Source organism: Macrobrachium nipponense, chromosome 29 (genome assembly GCF_015104395.2).
Source record: "Macrobrachium nipponense isolate FS-2020 chromosome 29, ASM1510439v2, whole genome shotgun sequence".
Lineage (NCBI taxonomy): Eukaryota > Metazoa > Arthropoda > Malacostraca > Decapoda > Palaemonidae > Macrobrachium > Macrobrachium nipponense.
The window spans coordinates 13629368-13641867 of NC_061092.1; the positions used below are offsets into that span (position 1 = coordinate 13629368).

Here is a 12500-nt window from a genome sequence, read left to right on the forward strand (position 1 = left end):
TTGGATTGGCTTTTAGAGTTCTTGTCATGGCTTGGCTTGGCTTGGCTTGGCTTTTAGAGTTCTCGTCATACCTACAATTCACATAGAAACCAGGGGAGTGGTTATTATACAGAGGGAGTGTATATTGCACGTATAATATGGAATGGGGGGTTGCAAATCATAGGTTTAATAACGAATTGGGAGTTACTTCTATACGTAGAATAATGACTGAATAGTCCAAATTCAAGGGAATGCAAATTAAATGTGACACCGGGTATGATTTCAAATTTGACAAAAGGTTTTTATTTACTTCCTATTGAAGCGTTGAAGTACATGGCCAGTTACGAATAGATCGAACCCGAGGTACTCCGTCTTTAAGAAAGTGTTACCGGTAAATTTGGCTTGGTAGATAAGCGATGTCTCATAATAAAAATGCAGGAATGATATTTACACTTGCGTCGAGCTGTTATGATATGAATTTCATGAAGTATGATTGTCTTGCATAACAAATGTTGCGAAGTATAACATAGATATGTATGTATGCACACACATACACACACACACACACACACACATATATATATATATATACTATATATATATATATATATATATTATATATATATATATATATATATCATATATTATATATATAGAGTTTGCCTTTCTGTATCAAATCGAAAAGGCAAAAGTTAGTATCGTTGCTTGATGAAAATGCGCTTATATATATAATTACCCTTTGTTGGGTGTAAGAGGTGCGGTAGTTATATTCAATTCGATTTCAAAGGATATTTGTGGTTTAATATATAAGAATAATCATATATATATATATATATATTTATATTATATATATATATATATATATACGTATATATCATATATATATATATATATATCTATATATATATATATATATATGTATTTAAATGCTCTGTTACGAAGGGAACTGTAAAAAAATAAATACTGAACCAATATAAAAACAAATGAGTAAGAATACGTCATAGGATGTAGTCTTTTGAGACAATATCGAGGAACGGCGCTGACTTAATAATCTGATAGTCCGATACCGCTGTAAGTGATGTCGATTGGCCATCTGGTTTGGGTTACTATCTCTTGGCTAATCCAATATATTGAAAGAATTTATAATATATATATACTAAGAAATCACAAAAGTAAGCACGTGATTTTGTTTATCAGCTGAAGCCACTGGGAAAATTTAAAGCAGAAAAGACAGAGTGCCAAGTACTTTCGCATATTTAACACATCTTTGTGCCCCGAAGATGTGTTAAATACACGAAAGTACTTGGCACTCTGTCTTTTCTTTTTTAAATTTTAACAGTGGCTTCAGCTAATATATATATATATATATATATATATATATATATATCTATATATATATATATATATATATATTCGCTCGACAACAGCAAAGTATTTTGGGGAAGGAGATGAGTGTGCGAAAGAAACGCAAGTAGCGGTATACACGCGCAAGCGAGTCGTGATCCCCATAAGTAGCTCTTAAAGCGTTAAACTGTCGTCTGATTATTAAATTTATATCTAGTGCAATAACTCAAACTTGCAGCTCCCAAGATGTGAAGGAATGAGGGCCAGATCCCTACAGCAGTTAATAAGAAAATATACTATACATCACTGATTGATTGACTGGCGCTACCTATTGCGTTGGGTTTGAATTGAGATGAAAAAACTTAAAGAATATATATATATATTATGGACGATGCCTTTATCTACATGTACATAACAACAGAATCGGTTAACCCAACTGGAATGATTGGAATGAATAAGCTGTATGGCTATTCATGGCGAAACGAAATATCAGAAATATCATCTCAGCATGAATGGTTTTCTAATAGTAATTTCATGAGGTTAAACTCATTTTTTGTTTCCGAGTGCAACGTTTAAGATAACCTAATACTGGTTTTGTTTTACCCGTCCGGCCACTTATTATACCGTTTACTCTGCGGAAATCGGTTATCCTCTTAGGATAACACGGCAGAGTAGCTGTTTCTACCCCTTTTCTACGGTCTTTGGAGCTCTCGTCCTGCTTCTGTTTTCCAGACTCTTCTACCTGGTGACGTTCCACCTCTCCTCTTCTCTGTCTTCCTGAGGCTATAAAATGAAATTAGGATGCCGTGTTCTTAGCCATTAAGAACATGCCAATCACAACAAGCGCCTTCCAGCCGCCATAGTTCATAGATGTCTAGAAATAAATTCAAATAAGGTGAGAACGACAAAGGTGCTTTTTCGCTCATGAAGTAGAACTCTGTGTGCGTTAGTCCTATCCTACGTATACATACATACATACATGCGGAAAAAAAATATATATATACATATATATATATGTATAGACATTTTTACTAAAGCTTTAAATTTATTTATGAGATATACATGTTTAGAAAGGTTATGCGTATTATGAATGGAATTAACACACAAAAGTAAATTTTGCGCGCCGTATTTTGTCAGCTTTTTTTTTTTTTTTGGAAAGTTTGCAATTAACTTTTTCAGAATTTCATTATATGATATAATCCATTAGAATATTCCTGTTACCTTTGGTGTCTGTAGGTCCTGCGTTGTGGAAAGAACATTTTGGGGTATATTTTATTTTATTTTTTTATTATTATTTCTTTGTTCATAATAAAATTAGTAATACTGATTTATACGGACATAGATAAATCCCTTTGTAAATATGTCAAGTTACTTTAGCGTTCAATAGGTGAAAAAAAAAATGTCCGCATTGTATCAAAATGACTAATAAACAAAACCAAATATATATATTCATACTGGTATTTTTTTTGTGCCGTACAAAGATATAAGATCAATTGCAAAAAAGAAATTAAGTTGGCGATTATACATAACCTTTTTAAAATAAAGCCTTTCTCAGTTTGTAATTTGCGTTATTACAGCTTTGACTGTCTCATATAAGTCATCAAGTGCGATAATTCTTGTTTGTGTAACACAATAAGATTCCATTTGTCGTCATTAAACTACCAATTATAGTTGAACGGAGTGGATGGCATATAATTAGCAATTACCAGTTTCAACGATGACGGTAAATTCAGCTTTGTGATATTTGATTTGTTATAAAACTTCCGGAGAATCGGGAATACGGTGGTCTATATTGTACAAATAATTTAGTAACCGAACCTCTAAAGAAGTATGAAAAGAAAAATGTATTTCATACTTACAGTTTGGTTATAAAACCATAAAAGATAAATATGTTTCACACAGACAATAGAATTGCAATTTCTTAATGATTTGCGAAGACTAGCACCGTATTCACCATTATTGAAAAAATTATGAACGGTTTTCAGGGAATTATGAGATGAAAAATCCATTTCTCTCAAATAGATATGAAACGTCTAATGAATCATAGCGACCAAAACCGGTTTCATATAGACAAACGCACTGTAAAAAAAAAATGTATTTATATATTTTTTTTTCATTCTGTAGCTGATGTTCTAAGGGGAATACACTCGTTGTGCATTGTCACAGAATTTTCAAATTTTCAAATAGTAAAGACCAGATTAAGATCACCTGCTTGATATTGTTTATGTAATTGAATATTACCGTCATTTTTGACAGGACAGGTACTACACTGGTTTATTGACAAGATTCTCGAAGAATCATGAAGAGAGGACTCCATTTCACACCAACAATCTCCAATAACGATTCTCAATCAGAACCACCTGAGGGAAGCACAGTTCATCAGTTCCATCCATTTGGCAACAAATGATGTCATATCCAAGTTTATCCCTGTAGGAGAGAGAGAGAGAGAGAGAGAGAAGAGAGAGAGAGAGAGAGAGAGAGAAAGCCAAATGAATTTATCAGAATATTATTACCTCTGAACGGCTTCATTAATCACAAATGGAACTAATTTGAGTTTAATCTCCGGTATGTATATTCTGTTTTGCCGGGATCTGATATCGGCCACCGCTACCATTATAATGCTCACCCGTTTCACGATCTCTTACCCCGCCGGAGTGAGTTCATTACTTGATTGAGGAGCTTCCTGCTCGATTTTTTTGTCCATTCTCTCCTAAATGATTGGTTATTTCGGATGGGAAACTTCATCACATCACGCGCGCATGTAATATATATCTATATATTTGTATATACAATACAGCTTTGTTTTGCTTTGGTGAATTCGTCGCTTGATGCAAATTGTTTATTCCAACTGGGAAAATGTTTCGGAACATTTGGAGTTTGCAGGATTTTTTTTTTTTCCTTTTTTTCACCGCTTATGTACCCATACGGAAATTATATCCGGGTGATATAAGAGTTGGTCGAGACGGTATTTCCTGCTCTTATATAAGGAGAAAAAGGCTGGTGAAATATTTAGGCAAGCGCCGGGCTGGACGATAGGAGGCCCAAACGTGGATTTCATTACCCTTTGACAGTCGCTAGTTCACTAATATTGCGAGTTTGTTATGCTTGTTTTCCCCAATTATTTGATCATTATTGTTTTTGCAAATATTTTGGCCAAGCTGAAGACATGCTTATACCGTTACTACCGCCGTCTCATAATATAATGTAGCTTGAAATTTTAAGAATATTCTAGAAGGGCGTATGCATTAATTCAAAGACATTTGTAAAAGATACACACACACACACACACACACACACACACACACATATATATATATATATATATATATAGATATATATATATACATTATATATATATGTATATATATAAAATGTGTATATATATATGTGTGTGTGTGTGTGTGTGTGTGTGTGTGTGTGTGTGTGTATCTTTTACAAATGTCTTTGAATTAATGCATACGCTCTTCTAGAATATTCTTAAAAATTTTCAAGTTACATTATATTATGAGACGGAGGTAGTAACGGTATAAGCATGTCTTCAGCTTGGCCAAAATATTTGCAAAAAACAATAATGATCAAATAATTGGGAAAAACAAGCATAACAAAACTCGCAATAAATAGTGAACTAGCGACTGTCATAGGGTAATGAAATCCACGCTTGGGCCTCCTATCGTCCAGCCCGGCGCTAGCCTAAATATTTCACCTAAATATATGTATATATATATATATATATATATATATATATATATATATATATATATATATATATATATATATATATTATGAATTATATACATATGTGATGTATGCATGTATATAAATAGAGAGAGAGAGAGAGAGAGAGAGAGAGAGAGAGAGAGATAAGCATTTGTTTGAAACTTACCCTGTAGCGTTTCTTCTTACCATAATGTAATGGTCTATTTTTTAATATTCTATATATATATATATATATATATATATGTGTGTGTGTGTGTGTGTGTGTGTGTGTGTGTGTGTGTGTTGTGTGTTTATTTCACAGCTGCATTCGGAACAGAAAACAGACAGAATTATTTTTCATGGTCCTCTTACAGAAACTTCTATCATCGTAACCCACGGTTGCAGAAAGTTGCATAGAATTTATGGACGATGATTTAACCATTTTCTTCTACAAACATGATCATTTTCTCAGTTCTCAGCGAAGGGTCGTTGACTGTTTGTAGATAAGAATGATTTTTCGTTTTAGCGGTTAGTAATGATGCTTTGTTGAAAATATTCGGCGTCTCCGATAGTGAATATTCATGAATGAATTTCTTTCTCTTTCTCTCTCGGTCTATCTATTTTTCTTCCTTTCCTCCTATTTATTTATTTTTTTTTGTCTCTTCAATACCATGTAACTTTTCTTTACACTTAGGAGAAGTTTCCCGTCACTGGTCAAGTCTGGTATATATATCTTTTTTGTCATAGTTTTTTACCAAGTTTCATTTCAGGTAACTATTTTCATTTTTGAGTTTTGTAGACTGATTTTTCCTTCCATTTCTCTATCTGTTTTAGAACCCGATATGAAATTCGTATATCAGTAATCGCGTAAGGAACCCGGTGGACCTCAGGTGTATTTTTACCTGTGTGCACTAAAATGCGAAAATGACGTTGTCCGGATATGATACTACGGAGTGTTTATGGGGAATGATGATCTATTTGGGTGGAGTTGCGCTAGTCGGACCGGACTTTCACAGCAGTCGGTTGTTTTGAGAACGCAAATTGATATTGATATAAACAAATATACATACATATATATAAATATTTATATATGTATATATATTATTAATTATACCATATATATGTGCTATATATTAATATAATATTATATATTAAATATATATATATTATATATATATGTATATATCTAAGAATGCATGATATGTAATATATTTTTTACGGGTTGCTTCCATAATTCCGAATGTTTACTGCGAGATGTGTAACATCTATGTCTGCTTAGTGATGCTGAATTTATTTACTCCAATACTCCTTGTATTTGTCTAAATATATGCCTCGGTTTTTAGCGACGTTTGTTATCTTTATAGATTTCAAGATAATTTGCTGAACATCGTGGACTAGACAGCCGGTAATCCTGGATTGACTGGACAGTTTGATCGATCATTAGACGATAACGCTTCTTGATAACAGGACTCATATTCCGTCTCGCTCTTAAGATGGGAACTTGTGGTTCTTATTTATTTATTTTTTATTTTTTTTCAATCAAAGGTCATTCAAGCCGAAGAGCTTTTTACTGCCAAAGAGGAAAATGTTAATAAGTTACTTAACATAAAATCCGGAAGAGAATTCCAAATCATAGCAGTGGAATGAAAGCAGCGCAATCGTGTAATCCGTGGATTACCGATTTCCTTTATGTTAGATCACGTTCTATTAATCCGTAATCCAGTGATATTTGTTTTAGCCTTGTGTTAAGATATAACTCACGATTGCAAACTTCCATGGTTCGTGTCATGTTTATACTTTTTTTTTTTTTTTTTTTTTTTTTTTTTTTTTACTGGCCTCGTACATCATTTCTTGTTTATGTGTTTTAGAGAGTATTATTCGTATCGTACATGTTTTACAATATGCCTCGCTATTTTTAAATGGGAAAGTGAAAGTACTGGACTAACAATCATAGCATTCTTTAACTATAACCTAGCTTCGGCCTTACCCGTTATTGTGACATTTTTCAAGTGGCCTTCGCAATTATGATACATTACGAACTTGATAAAATTCCATTTGATAATAATAATAATAATAATACTGTTAAAAAGAATGGCAGGATTAAGCGAGTTGATTTTATATATTGTTTTTACTATTTCTGAGTAACTGACCAATATTCATATTGGGAATTTTTAAAAATTATAAATGCTGATGGTAATCTTTTATTTTTTTAGAACAGGATCTCAGGTCCAAGTCAAGCAGGGGTCGTCGTCAGTGCCGGTAATACCGGCACTGACGACGACCCCTGCTTGACCTGGACCTGAGATCCTGTTCTAATAAAATAAAAGATTACCATCAGCATTTATAATTTTTGAAAATTCCCAATATGAATATTGGTCAGTTACTCAGAAACATCGCTGAGCCTGAGAAGCTAATTGTAAGAAAAATAGAAAAAACGTATATAAATCAACTCGCTTAATTCTCCCATTCTTTTTAACAGCATTTGCTTAGAAGAGGGTCTTCTACCAAAATATAAATAAAAATAATAATAATAATAATAATGATAATAGTAATAATAAAAATAAACATTATTTCAGCATAAGTTATATAGTTCGACTTGCGACCCTGACCACGCTTAACCTAAGATAGAAGGTAAGGTTTATTGGAGATGTCTTAAGTCTGTTTTTTTTGTAATACGTTGTCATATCAGTACTAGCGTTTCCTAATGCAAAAAAAAAAACAACAACAACTTACGGTCATGGACATGATCCCAAATATCTACATTTATCTAACCTCGCCGAAATTCATGTCTGCATATGGCCTATATATATAGATATATATATATATATATATATATATTATATATTATATATATATATGATATTTTATATATATATATATATATATATATATATATATATATATATATAATATATATAATATTATATATATATATATTCATATATATATATTAATATTATTCTTAATGTGCCTTAGTCTCGGCATAAAGTAGATAAGTTTACATAAGGTAGCTGAAATATAAACCTTCGCTCTTCAGTGCAGCTGCTTAACATAGGCCAAACTTCAGGGTTAAGTTGTCGATGTTTAAGCTTTTTCTTTCTCTAACCTTAACTTTGGAGTGAATTCATCTTATAATGGTCATCTGTTGAAGAATAAGTGTATCTTTTTATTATCAAGGGAGCCTGTACGTATATCATCGAATCACTCTGATATCGCCGGTTTTACTTATATTTTGAATCGCACTGACTAAAAAGAAAAAGTAAACTTAGAAGGAACAAGCGTACTTTTAGTGTGTTGTTATGACTTTGCAGACCATAGACGCCATTAAAAAAGTTGAGTTTATTCACGCTTTGCTGAATAAATTCTGGTTTTCCATGTTGAGCTGAGGAGCCACATTATCGTATCCTAATAAGGAAAATAAGAACTGCGGATTGTTATACATAAAGATTAAATATTCATATTAGTCAATATTGTAATTATTTGTAGTGTTCGCATCACACCTGGAATTTATTATTATTATTATTATTATTATTATTATTATTATTATTATTATTATTATTATTATTATTATTATTATTTTATTATTATTATTATAGAATGGTAAGTGTGTTTGCTTAATATTAATAGATTTTATTCCACTTCCAGGTGACGGAGGGTCACGTCTTCCAGCCGTCTTGGTAAGTAGAAATTTTTGTTTTACGCTTTTGAAGCGTTTTAGAGACTTTATTATTATTATTATTATTATTATTTTATTATTATTATTATTATTATTATTATTGTAAGTAGATTTACGGTGCATTGTAAGTGCGAGTTCAGTAAGGTGTGTGTGTGTGTGTGTATATATATTATATATATATATATTATATATATATATATATATATTATATATATATATATCTTGATAGAAAATATAAAATTCTATAGATGTATACATATATTTACGGTGTAAAATCATATAGTTAAGGATCCGTCTGTGCGATGTATATTGATACGTAAGTTTGTACATGTATAGTGTTACATATCGAGACGCGCGCGCATTATTAGTTATATAAAATCTGTACCGTGGCAAAGAAAAAGTCTTGTGGGGGCATTGTCCCATTCCCAGTGTAAGAATTCTAATTAAGAATAGGTTGATTTTCACAGCGGGGTCGTCGCTGAAGAATTGGATCTCTTGATTACCGTCATAAAATATGCTGTCGGATATATATCAGGGGGGGGAAAAATCCCCCGCCGAATATAGCGGAGCTCCGAGTTTTACCCCGGCCGAATTAAACTCTTTGAGCGCCGCCGTAAAAACCTTTTTGAATCTCCACAAACATGACCGCCTCTATGATATTAGTAAAAGGATTAAAACTCCACATCATTATGATGTAATTATTTGTGTAAGACGAGAAAAAAGGCGCCGACTCTTTACAGCGGTGAATTTAGCCGTCGCTTAAAAACAACGAAATCTGGTAATATTAATAATGTTCTGTTAATTATTGAACTGCGAACTTCCTTTGAAATGATTCTTTACCAACCTTTCAAAGGCTTTTGTAAAGGTCCGTCCGTCCGGGGAGGGAATATGTATGTATGCCGTGCGGGTGATCTCCCAAACCCTCCCTCCCCCTTCCCCTCTCCCGTCCAGGGGGAGCCCCCGCGGGGTTCCACCAACACGTGGGCCACCCATTAGCAGCTGATGGGTGCTACCTTTTTTCGGAGCCCGTCGGTAGGATATATACATGTGTTTGTAAGAAAAAAATAATTCACGGATTACTGTTTTGTCGTCGTGAAGTTTTATTTTCCTTCCTAGAAATATATATATATATATCCTGTGGCATAATTTTTCCCCGTAAATATGCACGTATCTCTTTTTGGCACAAAAATATGGCTGGCCACGCTTTTGCCTTGGATCCCTGCTGTTACGGCAGCGAGTTGGAAAAAAAGAAACAGGAATATCAGTTTCTGTTAATTTGCTTTAGAAAATTCAGTCCGCCTCGTCTCTCTCTCTCTCTCTCTCTCTCTCTCTCTCTCTCTCTCTCTCTCTCTCTCTCCGGAGATCGATTCTTTAAAATCTGGATGCTTTTGCTCTCCGGGGTCTGTTTCTCAGCAAAGTTCAAAGGGTCTGCTCTTCTTCTTTCAGGTTACCCGTCACTGTCACGATAAATATGTAAGCGACATGTTAGTTTCTTATATATATATATACATATATATATTTATATATATATATATATATATATATATATATATATATATATTGTATATATTATACTATATATATATATATATATATATATATATATATATATATATATATATATATATATATATATATATATGTGTGTGTATATATAAAAGCCGCTATTCTCTTTTGTAACCAGTTTTTAAAAATACCGGGTTTTATTAATTTACAATATTGGAATTATATTACACGACATTTTTTTTCAATGAGTAATTACTGCTATCGATTGATAAAATTTGATGTTACTTCGGAGTTTGTAACATGGTCATAGCTAATTATAGCGCTATATATTGTTGTCAGTTTTCTAAATTGTTCATCTATTTTAGTCTAGTGCATTTCATAATAGAATTCATCTTTATCTTTTTTTTTCATGAGTTGGGGGGAGGGGTGGGTGGTTCTTCATCTCTCTCTGTGTTATCAGCAACATTAGGATGTTTTTATTGGCTTAATGAAGGAATGAGAGCATGACCTTAATTATGTTAGAAACTCGGTGTTTTGCATGCAATGAATTTGACTTGGAAGAATTTTGTATTTTTGTTTAAAAAGATTGTATGGAAATTGGCGTACGAAATGCGCCAAACGAATATAAACAAAAATAATGTCAAATAACGTGTTTCACTATCAGTATCATTTCTCTGTGGGAGTTTTAGAATTCTAAAAGAAGTGTGGCAAGCGCGAGGTGTAGTACTCTATTATTCCAAGCTGAGTGGGTTGACTTGACTCGTCTCCTGGAGCAGTAAGGGATTAATACAGTTTTGAAGTTAGTTTTTTTTTTAATAAGAAATATTAAATCTTGTGTATATGGAGACGTCTGTTTAACTGATTCTATAAAGAGCGTGAATCATGTTTTGCTGCAGTAAGGACAAGGAAACAATTAATTACTTTATTTCACGGACTGTATAATGTTTGTCGAACTTTTTGTTATTTATTAAAAAGATTAAGAGATTTATTGTGTTAGGCCAAAAGTATTTGGGAGGAGAATCATGTCAAAGTTAACAGGTTTATCGAGACGAAATAATTTTTTGGCGGAAAATGCACGTGACCAGCATGTGTACTTGTAAGGATAAGAAACATTGTAAGCATGATGAATTTTGACTAATCGATTTCCATGATCTATTATTCTTACACGAGAGCATTCGCTTGGAGCCTGCAGGCAGAGAAGAATGAATTTTAGGTATCATATATCATAAAAAAAAAATTCTTGAGCAGCATACAACATGTTCATTACGAAGCCCACATACAGAATGGCGTTAGTTTAGAAGTGCAAGTATTTATAGGCCGCATTTACTGCACAAAGTCTTTAGTGTAACAGGTTTCATGAACTGAAGAAGTTTATTGAACAACAAGCCTTGCTGTATGAAGGGTATCATTTTTATAAGAGAAATGCGAACATTGCCGTTGGTTTAGAGTTAGACAGAAATATATCTTAGCTGCTTTTACTTGGGTTAAGAATAGCTTTTTTCCACGCACAGCTTGGTAAGGTGGGCGCCAGGTTGACCCTACAGTTTATATATATACGTTTATATATTATTGTATATATATATATATTGGTGGTAAAATAATATATAGATATATTATATATAGTATCAATATGGAACACATATATGTGTGTGTGTGTGTTTTTTGTTTTTTGTGTATGGAATGAATGTATGTGTGTATATATATTATATATATATATATATATATATTATATATATATATATGATATATTTATAAAATATATATTTGAATGCAAGCATTGATACTTATACTGATACTGTATTTTGCACCTCTCTAAAGAAATTATAGTAGTAATAGTTTGCACAGTTTCTTATCGTATTTTAATACAACTGTGTGATTTTATTAGCATCAGTACTTCCGGATGAAACTTAAAATATAAGCTGATCGTCAAATTCAGAATTAATTTTGTGTACATTAACTTTGTGCTATAATTAATTTATAACATATTTTTATTATATACGTATATTCACTCATCCATTTATTAATTTTAAAGCTGTTTTTAGTACCAGTTTATTTGCAATATTTGTGTTTTTTTCATGGTTCACTCATTCAACAGACCATTATGCTATGAAAATTTCCAATCAGCACTATTTATTTTTTTTTTTATTTACCTCAGAGTTTTTCAGTTTTATATCTTATTTTGTCGTCCTCTACTCTTTTTTTTTCTCCTCCTTTTCCATTCACTGAACATCCATCATCTCCAGCGTCTTCCCATCTCAGTAACCCCTTCCACCTCACGTACCCATCCCGGAGTTGCAGG

At 32.4% G+C, this 12500-nt stretch overlaps 1 long non-coding RNA gene across 1 annotated transcript in view; it reads left to right on the forward strand.

Moving 5' to 3' along the window:
- LOC135205940 (uncharacterized) overlaps nt 1–12500 on the forward strand; it is a 613197-nt gene that overhangs the window by 318627 nt on the left and 282070 nt on the right. The window contains exon 3 of the long non-coding RNA XR_010312637.1: nt 8665–8696. This is a non-coding gene — a long non-coding RNA (uncharacterized LOC135205940). The remainder of the gene's footprint in view (nt 1–8664; nt 8697–12500) is intronic.